Source organism: Protopterus annectens, chromosome 14.part0 (assembly GCF_019279795.1).
Source record: "Protopterus annectens isolate FY-2018-M chromosome 14.part0, PAN1.0, whole genome shotgun sequence".
Lineage (NCBI taxonomy): Eukaryota > Metazoa > Chordata > Ceratodontiformes > Protopteridae > Protopterus > Protopterus annectens.
In genome coordinates this window covers 1,144,382,311-1,144,394,477 of record NC_056748.1, presented here as the reverse complement: position 1 = coordinate 1,144,394,477, position 12,167 = coordinate 1,144,382,311, and the positions used below count along the sequence as shown (strand labels likewise).

Sequence of the window (12,167 nt, the reverse complement as noted above, 5' to 3'; positions counted from 1 at the left end):
GGGGTCGCCACAGTGGATCATCTGTTTCCATTTCTTCCTGTCCTCTGCATCTTGCTCTGTCACACCTACCACCTGCATGTCCTCTCTTACCACATCCATAAACCTTATCTTAGGCCTTCCTCTTTTCCTGTTACCTGGCAGCTTCATCCTTAGCATCTTTTTCCCAATGTACTCAGCATCGCTCATCAGCACATGTCCAAACCAACGTAATCTTACCTCTCTGGCTTAGTCTCCAAACCTTCCAACCTGAGCTGACCCTCTAATATACTTATTCCTAATCCTGTCCACCCTCGTCACACCCAGTGCAAATCTTAACATCTTTAACTTTGCCACGTCCAGCTCTGACTCCTGCCTTTTTGTCAGTGCCACTGTCTCCAACCCATATAACATAGCTGGTCTCACTACCCTCTTGTAGACCTTCCCTTTCACTCTTACTGGTACTCGTCTGTCACAAATCACTCCTGACACTCTTCTCCACCCACTCCATCCTGCCTGTACTCTCTTCTTCACCTCTCTTCCACACTCACCATTACTCTGAACTGTTGATCCCAAGTATTTAAACTCATCCACCTTCGCCACCTCTATTCCCTGCATCCTCACCATTCCTCTATCCTCCTTCTCATTCACACACATATATTCTGTCTTAGTCCTTCTGACCTTCATTCCTCTTCTCTCTAGAGCATATCTCCACTTCTCCAGGGTCTCCTCCACCTGTTCCCTACTTTCACTACAGATCACAATGTCATCTGCAAACATCAAAGTCCACGGGGACTCCTGTCTGATCTCGTCTGTCAACCTGTCCATCACCATTGCAAATAAGAAAGGGCTCAGAGCTGATCCTTGATGTAATCCCACCTCCACCTTAAATGCATCTGTAACTCCCACCGCAGATCTCACCGCTGTCACACTACCCTCGTACATATCCTCGACCACTCTTACATACTTCTCTGACACTCACAACTTCCTCATACAATACCACAACTCCTCTCTAGGCACCCTGTCATATGCTTTCTCTAAGTCCACAAAGACACAATGCAACTCCTTCTGACCTTCTCTGTACTTCTCCATCAACACTCTCAGAGCAAACATCGCATCTGTAGTGCTCTATCCTGGGATGAAACCATACTGCTGATCACTAATCATCACCTCCCTTCTTAACCTAGCTTCCACTACTCTTTCCCATAACTTCATGCTGTGACTGATCAATTTAATCCCTCTGTAGTTACTACAGCTCTGCACATCACCCTTATTCTTAAAAATCGGTACGGAAACACTTTTTCTCCATTCCTCAGGCATCCTCTCACTTTCCAAGATTTCATTAAACAATCTAGTTAAAAACTCCACTGCCATTTCACCTAAACACCTCCATGCTTCCACAGGTATGTCATCTGGAACAACAGCCTTTCCATTCTTCATAGCTATCCTTACTTCCTCCTTGCTAATCCACTGCACTTCATGATTCACTATCCACACATCATCCAACCTTCTCCCCCTCTCATTCTCTTCATTCATCAGCCCCTCAAAGTACTCGTTCCATCTGCTCAACGCATTCTCCTCGCTTGTGAGTATGTTTCCCCCATTATTCTTTATCACCCTTACCTGCTGCACATCTTTACTAGCTCGGTCCCTCTGTCGAGCCAATCGGTACAGGTCCTTTTCTCCCTCCTTAGTGTCCAACCTTTCATACAACTCTTCATACGCCTTATCCTTAGCCTTCGCCAACTCTCTCTCTGCCATGCACCTCATCTCCTTATACTCTTGTCTACTTTCTTCATCTCTCTGACAATCCCACTTCTTCTTTGCCAACCTCTTTCTCTGTATACTCTCCTGTACTTCCTCATTCCACCACCATGTCTCCTTGTCGTCCTTCCTCTGTCCAGATGTCATACCAAGCACCTTTCTAGCTGTCTCCCTTACTAGCTCTGCTGTAGTTACCTGGCTATTTGGTAACTCTTCACTGCCACCCAGTCCCTGTCTTAACTCTTCCCTGAACTCTACCTCACAGTTACCCTTTTTCAATTTCCACCATTTGATCCTTGGTGCTGCCCTCACACTCCTCCTCCTCCTCTTCTTGATCACCAATGTCATCCTACAAACCACCATCCTATGCTGCCTAACTACACTTTCCCCTACCACCACTTTACAGTCTCCAATCTCCTTCAGACTGGCACTTCTACATAAGATATAATCCACCTGTGTGCATCGTCCTCCACTCTTGTATGTCACCCTATGCTCCTCCCACTTGTTAAAATACATATTCACCACAGCCATGTCCATCCTTTTCACAAAATCCACTACCATCTGACCCTGTGCATCCCTTTGCTTAACACCATACCTACCCATCACTTCCTCATCCCCTCTTTTTCCTTCACCAACATGCCCATTGAAATCTGCTCCAATCACCACTCTCTCACCCTTTGGTACAGACATCACCACTTCAACTCACTCCAAAATTTTTCTTTCTCATCCATCACACACCCAACTTGTGGAGCATATGCACTAACAACATTCATCATTACACTATCAATTTCCAGCTTGATAAACATCACTCTATCTGGCACTCTTTTCACCTCCACAACACTCTTAGCATACTGTTCCTTCAGGATAACTCCTACGCCATTTCTCCTCCCATCCACACCATGATAAAATAATTTGAACCCACCTCTGATACACCTAGCCTTACTCCCCTTCCATCTGGTCTCTTGCACACACAATATACCAACCTTCCTTTTGTCCATCATATCAGCTAGTTCTCTCCCTATACCAGTCATACTGCCAACATTCAAGGTTCTGACCCTCACTATCACAGTCCTAGCCTTTACCTGCCTTTGGGCATGCCCTCCCCCTCTTCTCCTCCTTCGGCCAGCAGTAGCCCAATTTCCACCAGCACCCTGTTGGCCAACAGTACTGGTGGCAGTCATTGTTAACCCGGGCCTCGACCAATCCAGTATGTATATCTGTACTGCTGTCCGCATGTATGATTTGGCAAAATTTTATGCCGGATGCTCTTCCTGATGCAACCCTCCCCATGTATCCGGGCTTGGGACTGGCACAAAGAAATGTACTGGCTTGTGCATCCCCAGTGGCTGGGTTAAGAAAAAAAAAAGTTACTTACTTTTCTTAAATAATGTCTTTGTATGATGGCGCCATGGTGTTATTCCACTTTTTTCCCAATATCATGGGGCATTTTGATGTACTGTGTATGCATATGGGACTTAGATTCCCACAGTTATGCAGTACATCAGAGCTTTGGAAATGGAGCAATGGAGAAAGAAAGATCTCCATTGCTTCTTTATTTGTTTTTTTTTTTTTAAGTTTGAAATCCGGACAGTTCAGAGGAATTAGTGAGAGGGCAGAAATGCAAGGAAAATCAGGTGCATTTCTTTAGTTTTGCATAACGTACCTGATTTTCCTTGGATATCTGCCCTCTCTCTCTCTCGTACCTCTAAACCGTCAGGATTTCAGATTTTGTACTTCTCAACCAGGTAGCTCAAGAAAACTGTAAAGCCATAGCATATATTAATAGACGAAAGTTTTTTCTGTTGGTATATGTTGGATTTTACAACAGGTATGCTGGTTAGTAATGAAGAAATTGCTCGAAACCACCACGAAGTAAATCCAACAGCATTTAATGATAAAAACAAAACAGGAACAAGCGCTTTCACGCAATAAAATTGCGCTTCATCAGGTTACAATCTCACAAAAATAGAAGTTATGTTCTTACCATAACGTTCCATGTTAGTTGTCTTCTTCTCGCCTTCTTCTTGCTGGATGGATGGGTTCGGAGCCGACCTCGGCTCCGACTCGGCCACTCTAAAGCTCGAGAGTTGGTTCCACCGGCTCGAGGCTCCCCTTATATCCCACAATGCTAGGCGAGAGTTACCTCAGATCTCGTTTGTAAGCTAACCCCAGCTTAAGATAGTAACAGTATAAAACAGCATAACTATAACAGAGTCCACCTCTAACAACAGGGAGAAGAAGGGTGACCTACATCCTGAAACAAGAATATGCATAATAGCATATAGCTAAGAAAGAGGTGGTAGAAAGAGAGGTCACGATCACAACTCCTCTAGGTCTGTCCAGGCCAGGGGGAAGGAGGGTGGGACGCAAGAAGAAGGCGAGAAGACAACTAACATGGAACGTTATGGTAAGAACATAACTTCTATATGTTAAGTTGTCTATCTCGCCTTCATTCTTGCTGGATGGGACCGCGTCCCTAGCACCTTGTCCCGGGTGGCCTAACGGAACAGACTCCTGAGAACAGTGGAACCAAAATTAGCTCTATGCCTAGAAGCTAAATCCAACTTATAATGGGAAATAAAAGTGTGAGGAGTAGCCCAAGTAGCCGCTGCACAAATGGTGTCAATAGGCAGTCTGTCTTGGAAGGCTAGAGAAGTAGCCAAAGCCCTGGTGGAATGGGCTTTAGGCTTATTAGGCAGTTTTTTGTGTCTAATCTCATAAACAAGGGTAATCAGAGATGTTAGCCATCTGGATAAAGATACCTTTGAAACTGGGAGTCCCTTTCTGCTTTCCGCATAGGAGACAAACAGCTGATCAGATTTTCTGAATTGTTTCGTCCTGTCCAAGTAGTACCTTAATTGACGATGAACATCCAGGTAGTGTAATTTTGTTCAGACCTATTTGAATACTCCGGAAAAAACAGGGAGGTCAATGCATTGGTTTAGATTTGATGTTGAAACCACCTTAGGCAAAAGGACGGGTTAGTTCGTAAGGAAACTCTGTCCTTATGAAACACAAGGTAAGGAGAACGACAACTGAGTGCTTGAAGTTCTGAAATTCTTCTAGCTGATGTGATAGCCACCAGAAAGAGAGTTTTCCATGATAATAACTTTAAGGAACATGAAGCTGCAGGTTCGAAAGGGGAAAGAATCAAAGAAGCAAGAACTAAATTTAGGTCCCAAGGAGAAGGAGGATTTCTTACAGGAGGTCTGAGAAGAAAAACTCCTTTCAAAAAGGCTTTGCAGAGTTTGTGGGACATTAGGGCAGATTCAGAAATACCCACATGGAAATTAGAAATAGCTGCCAATTGAACCTTAAGAGTAGATGGAGATGAACCTGCATGGAAGAGTTCAGCTAGAAAATCAAGGACTAGTTGAATGGAAGCGGTGAAAGGATCTATGTCCTTTCCTCGTGCCCAATATGAGAAGCGTTTCCACTTACTCAAATAAATCTTTCGAGTGGAAGATTTATGGGAAGCTATCAAAATATCTCTAACAGAGTGAGATAATTGAGGAAGCCTGGCTACGGTTGGAAGTGGAGGAACCAAGCAGTGAGGTTCAGAGAGGGGAGGGAGCGATGAAACTGACCCGACTGATGGATCAAAAGATCTGGAACTAGGTCCAGATTCCACGGTCGCTCCAAAAGAAATCGATGTAGAAAGGGGAACCACACTTGTCGAGGCCAGTAGGGAGCAATGAGGATCAATGAGGCCTTCTGAGCGATAGCTTTCTGTATTACTTGAGAGATCAGTGGGAAAGGAGGAAATGCATACAGAAGTCCCGGGCCAAACTTGGACTAGCGTCCCTGCTGGGTTGGCCTGGTAAAGGGAATAGAGTGAAGTACTCTCTGCACTTGCTGTTTTGGGGAGTAGCAAAAAGATCGCAGCAAGGCTGACCCCACTTGAGAAAAATCTCTCTCACTACAGAGTCTTTCAGAGACCACTCGTGAGGCATGAGAATAGCTCTGCTCAACTTGTCCGCAATGTGATTGGACTTCCGGGATGTGCGTTGCTATCAGAAAACGCTGAGAAGAAATCGCCCATTGCCACAGTCTGAGTGCTTCTCGACACAGGGGGTATGATCTGGTTCCGCCTTGTTTGTTGATGTACCACACTGCAGACATATTGTCTGTCTGGATTGCAATCGTTCCCAAGGGAAGAGAGTCTTGAAGTGCTTGCAACGCTAAAAGCACTGCTCTCATCTCCAGAACATTTATGTGCAAGTGGCATTCGTTTGGTTGCCATGTGCCCTGGACTGTCCTGCCCTGATAATGCCCCCACCCGATCAGGGAGGCATCCGTTGTCAGAGTAGCAACCGGAGGAGGTGGAACAAATGGTCTCCCCAACAGGAGCTGGGGGGAAGACATCGACCACATGAGATGCTTTTTGCACGCTTGCGTGATCATAATGGTGTGAGACATTGGAAGTTCCTGGTATGACCATTGAGAAAAAAGCATCCACTGAAGGATCCGCATGTGGTATCTGGCCAATGGGAGGAGAGGTATGGCCGCTGCCATGATTCCCAACACCTTTAGAACTAACCTGGCCTTGGCTCTGTTGTTGTTGAGAAGAAGAGACACCAATTTTGAATGTCTGATATCCTTTGGTTCGTTAGTGTTGCAGACATGTTTACAGTATCTAAATTTGCGCCTATGTAGGTAATAGTACGACAAGGCGACAAAACAGACTTTTCGCAATTTATTGAGATACCCAGTTCTTGACAGACGCGAAAAGTGTAATCTCTGGCCATCAAAAGGAGATGCTTGGTGGGAGCTGTGAGGAGCCAGTCGTCCAAATATGGAAACACCTGGAATCCTTGTCGTCTCAGGTGAGAAGCTACCACTGCCATGCATTTGGTAAACACCGGGGCAGTGGTGAGACCAAAGGGCAGGGCCCTGAATTGAAAATGACTGGTTCCCAGCCTGAAGCGGAGGAATCTTCTGGAGCGCCTGTTCATTTTTATGTGATAGTACGCATCCTGAAGGTCTATAGAGCACATCCAGTTTCCTTTTCCCAACAGGGAAGAATGGATTGCAGCGTGACCATCCGAAATCTTGTTTTCTTGACCGATCTGTTCAAGATACTGAGATCCAAAATTGGTCTCCAGTCCCTGTTTTCTTTGGAACTAAAAAGAACCTTGAGTAGATTCCGGATCCTAGTTGGTCTGCTGGCACTGGCTGAATAGCTCTTTTGCAAGCAGTTTTGAAATTTCCAAAGCTGCTATATCCCTTTGAGCGGTGGAACATCTGGAAGGGATTTTTGACTGACTTGGAAAACGAAGAAAGGGAATAGAATAACCTTCGAAATGATGGACTGTACCCATTTGTCTTGTGTCAAGGATAGCCAGGCTTCTGGGTACAGTGACAATCTTCCCCCGACTGCCTCCGAAGATGGGCAGTCGGGCAACACCTCAGGGATGCTGAAAGGGCTTATCGGAAGGCGTTTCTCGATTGCCCTGGTTCTGCGGACCCCCTCTGCCTCTAGGGCGTCGTCTACCAATGTTGTTCCCCTCTGCCTCTGGCGGGAACCGACTCTGTCGTCAGGCGAAGTCCCTTGAGATTGTTTACGGAACCACATCTTTCCCCCCTTCTGGCCTTTGGGGTAAGGCCTAGAAGGAGTGGAAAAACGGACTCCGACGGCAGAAAGGGTCTTGCCATCCGTCTCGCACCTAGTCAGGGTTTCTTTCACTTGTGGACCAAAAAGGGATGATCCATCAAAAGGGAGTTTGTGAAAGACGTCTTGAAAGGTTCATAAATTGCATAGCCGCATCCAGGCGTGCCTACGTAAGGCTACCCCTGTTCCTGCGGCTCTGCTCGCTCCATCGGCCGCATAAGAGAGGAGGCGCATGGAGGAGTTGGAAATAGAATTAAGGATAGCCAGCTGCGTGTTCATTTTTTCTTGGAAACCCACAGCTGTAGGGTCCTTAAGCATTTCACTCGCTTCTTTGATCAAGTCCCTTTGAAGGCAGTGAAATGGCACAGGTAATTCAGCAACGCATAGTAAATGTCGCTGAGGAGAACATCCGGATCGCGTACCTATCCATGGACCTAGATTCCTTGTTAGGTGGATGGACAGGCACTGAAGGATCAGCCAGTTCCTTCTTTGTGGCGGCAGCTACCACCATAGCATCCACAGAGACTCCTTTTGATAAAAATTCCTTGTCTGCTGGAGCTGTGATGAATTTGGAGGGTCTCCTGGGAGTGGGGTCCACTGAATCAGGAGCCGTCCATGCCTTTTAGCAACCACCTGCATGAGGGGGTCAAGGGGGACACCCAGGAGGTGGAAGGACGAGAGCCAAACGCCTCAAGATACACAGATTCGTCCTCCGAAGGGTTGAGGGCTGGCCAATTTCCCCTCTGTTTAAGGATCTCCAGAATGTCTGCAAAAGAGACATCTTCAGAAGGGGAACGGGGGGAACCCCCAGAAACATCCAGATCTGTGTTGGGCGTGATAGACTCAGGTGAGTCAATGTGCTTCCTCTTGCACTTCCTCTTCCGAGGGGTCTCTTCTGCCAAATCAGGAGAGGCCTCGGAAGAGGATGAAATCCCCACAGGGGCTCCTGAGGAGTTGGCTCTCTGCGGTCCGGGATGAGGGAGTGAGTCGACTTACCCTGAGGCAGCATAGAGGGAGGGGCTGACGGAGCCGACTGTGGAGTAGAGCCAGGCTCTAACACACTCCGCATGACCTCGAAAGCACCCCTGTCAGGCAGAGCCAGAGGTCCCCGCTCCGAGGAGCTAAAGACCCCCCTCGGCACCGACAGTGATGGCTCCGAGGCCGATGTCGGAGCCGAACTCACCAGCGCCTAAGCACCGAGAGGGAGAGGGGGGTCGGACAAGGGTCCGATGCCACTCAACTCCCAGGAGCCGACGAGGGAAGTCCGGCGCCGAGATTCCTCCATGGAAGAAAACGGAGCCGAAGACAATTGTCTCGGCTCCGAGGTGACCACAGTCTCGGTTCCGACACGACCCGGCTCCGAGCTCAAGAGAGTCGAAGGAGGAAGGAGTTGATGGACCGGGACAGGCACCGACTGATGAGTCGGGCTCTGAAGCATCTGGGCCAGTGCCTCAGACTTGAGTAGTCGACTCACCACCCTCTGAAGGTCATGATCGGACAACCTCGATGACCTAGAGGAATGAGACCTTTGGCTCCGTTCAGACAGCAGGGGAGAACCTGGAGGCGAATGAACGGAGCCAAGAGAAGGTGACCTAGACCTCTTTCTGGTTGTCGGCTCCGAAGATCTTGTCGGAGCCGACACGGGTACCTCGATAACCTCGGCTCCGGCGAGCCGAGGAGCCACAGAAACTGTGGACTGAGTCTTATCGGCTCCAGCCGGAGCCGATAAAGGCAAAGGTTGAACAACCTGAGGTCTCGGCTCAGAAGCCGGAGCCGAAGACCTCGATGCCTTGGAGGGCTTCCCTGTTGAGACAGACAGGGAATCCTCAGGCTTCAACAAGCCTCTCAAAATGAGCTTGTTCTTTCTTTCCTGCAGGACCCTGGGGCTGAAGCCATGGCAGACAGCACAGGAGTCCTGCAGGTGCAAAGGCCCCAGACAATAGACACAAGAAGTGTGAGCGTCTGTCAGAGACATTTTCTGACAGCACGCATCACACTTCTTGAATCCGGAGACCTTTGCTTCTTTAGACATAGCCTAACTGGTGAACACAAACACACACTCAAACACACCAGTTACCCTGTCAAAAACACAATTATAGTAAAAATATACTAAAAATAAGTACAAAAAGCAGTAGTACACTACACAAACACTCCCTAGGGAAGGGAAGGCCTAAGGCCCAAGGGAAGAACTAAAAGTTCTTTTGACAAGAAACGGGAAGAAAATAGGTTCGGGGATAGAGTTTAATGAACTACACTAATTTAGGAATAATTAAACTAAAAAAGGGGAAACAAGAGTAACTTTTTATAGAAAAAGCTAAAACTTACCAGGAACCGGTAGAATAACCAACCTCGAAGCTGTAGCGGCAAACGAGATCTGGGATAACTCTCGCCTAGCATTGTGGGATATAAGGGGAGCCTCGAGCCGGTGGAACCAACTCTCGAGCTTTAGAGTGGCCGAGTCGGAGCCGAGGTCGGCTCCGAACCCATCCATCCAGCAAGAATGAAGGCGAGATAGACAACTTAACATACATCCATTGCCTTTTATAATAGTTCATTAAGCACAATTATTCAATTAATTCAAAATCACATTGTTAAGATAAAATTCATCAAAATTCATATTTAACGACCTAGCACTCATTTAGAATCCAAATATATTGTTTGTATTATTTGTAAATTCAATAATATCCATATTTTAAAATTTGATCAATAAGTTTACATCAAAAAATGCATATAGTTTCCACAATTGCTGACAGTGAACCTCGTTAACTATAATTGAGGAAGTAATGCCCATATTTAGAGAGAAGCTAACTTAGGGTATGCCTTTTCTTATAGATCATGTTACCAAGTTAAGACACCAACCTTATTGTATTGCATTGAATTCGTGAATACAAAGGCATAAAATGGAGAATCAGATGTAACAAAAACAACGCATAAATGAACATATCCAAAACTAAGACACAATAAAGATCAACCATTACTGATAAAAAGATAAATGGCCATGTGTAAGCTAAGGCGTTCCACAGAACATTGCATGAGTCTTAAATAATGCACAATGGCCAGTTAATACAAAGCAGCTTAGTATTTAAAAACACGCTTGCAGACGCAAACAGACCAAAAATCAGACATCATCATCTGTGTTATGTTGTCTGCATACCTATCGCAAAGAAGTTGCGTGCCATGTCTGTCAGAATCATGGCATAAATCATGATAAAAAGTGAACAAATATTATATGGAGCAAGACACTAAAATAAAATGAATAAATGCAGGACAACCACGGCAACCAAACATCAAACAGTTGCGCTCCCAGCACGACACAATGATGCTCATAAAACTCCATTTCACCTCCAGTGAACATCATTTACTACTCAAATTAAATTAAACCCTTAAATATTCCAGTCATCAAAGTTGGAAATCAATATATATAGGGCCGACCAATAACATAAAGTATATATGTTAATAAGGAAACATTAATTAACTAATCTATGAATTCTAAAAAAGACGATCGTGTATATAAACACTATCATACTAATAGACATCCAGACAAAGTACACAAAATTATAAATAAACTCTTAATCTCAAAAGACATCTGCATAAAAATTATTAACCACACCGAGAGCCAACACCAAATAGTGTCGTTAAAAGCACAATAATTGATCAAACACGGACTAACTTTATGGCCACAGTAATTATATACAAAATCTACATGTATAGTAGTATAAAAATATATAAAAATATGTAAAAATATAAAAATAGTACAGAAATGCAAGGATGCAAGAAATACAAAAAATGCGTGAGGGTTTCTTCTCAACTTCATCGCATAACCACATTGGCCATTATGCCAAAGTCATCATTTGAATGATGATGAAAACCAAGGTCATAACACAATCAAGATCCGGGTGGTTCCTTATATTATAAAGGGCCCAGCCAAATAATCAGGCCATATCCAAACAGATCACAATAAATGACGACGCATTATAACAAAAACTTTGCTATGAAGGTAGTGCAACATGTATATTGACATTAATAGATGAAAAAAATAATACTTAGCATCTATGATTTTTACCATAGTAAGTCCTTAATCCAAACCCTTGGACTCTGTAGAAAGATCCGAGTTTCAGAACATCAGTGGTAAAACATACATAATAAGTTCTTACTCGGATCAAACATAATAAAATGAATCAATTAACTGGGTCCTGACAAGGCTGGTCGGAGATTGACCACGGTATTCAAACCTGGTGATATGTGGGCTTTAAGTCTTAAAATCCACCTTAATTCAAAGGTTTCCAAGGTGTTCATGTGATCACCCTCCCTCCTGTTATGGTCTACTACTTGCAGTACCTGAAACACAAAACTATGTTTAGGGTGGGTAATACAATGTAAGGCCAGTGCATTAGTAGAATTGCTCCTTCTGATATTATAGACGTGATCATATATCCGATCCCTTAGTCTTCGCGAGGTCAGCCCCACATAGTAACTATCACAGAGGGTACAGGTAGCTAGATAAACTACATTTTTAGTATTACAATCTGCATAACATATGGATAGCGTACTTACTTCGGCACCCGGGGGAATAAATCCACATTTCTTGGTAATATAGCCACAGAAAGAGCATCTTCCACATGGGAAAGTGCCTGTTTTCAACTGAGACCTAACATCAGTAGGTGTAATAACTAACTTCTCTTTACATAAAAGTCTTTTTATGTTCATACAATTCATAAATCTAAAAACCGGTTTCTCACTAACAACTTCTAGGACAGACGTATCTGAAAGTAAAATCTTCCAGTTATCCCTCACTATATTGGTCAAGTATTGTACG

The 12,167-nt window shown here is 44.9% G+C and overlaps 1 protein-coding gene across 1 annotated transcript in view; it reads left to right on the top strand.

Moving 5' to 3' along the window:
* CDH23 (cadherin related 23) overlaps positions 1-12,167 on the top strand; it is a 2,508,764-nt gene that overhangs the window by 2,317,329 nt on the left and 179,268 nt on the right. The window lies entirely within an intron of this gene.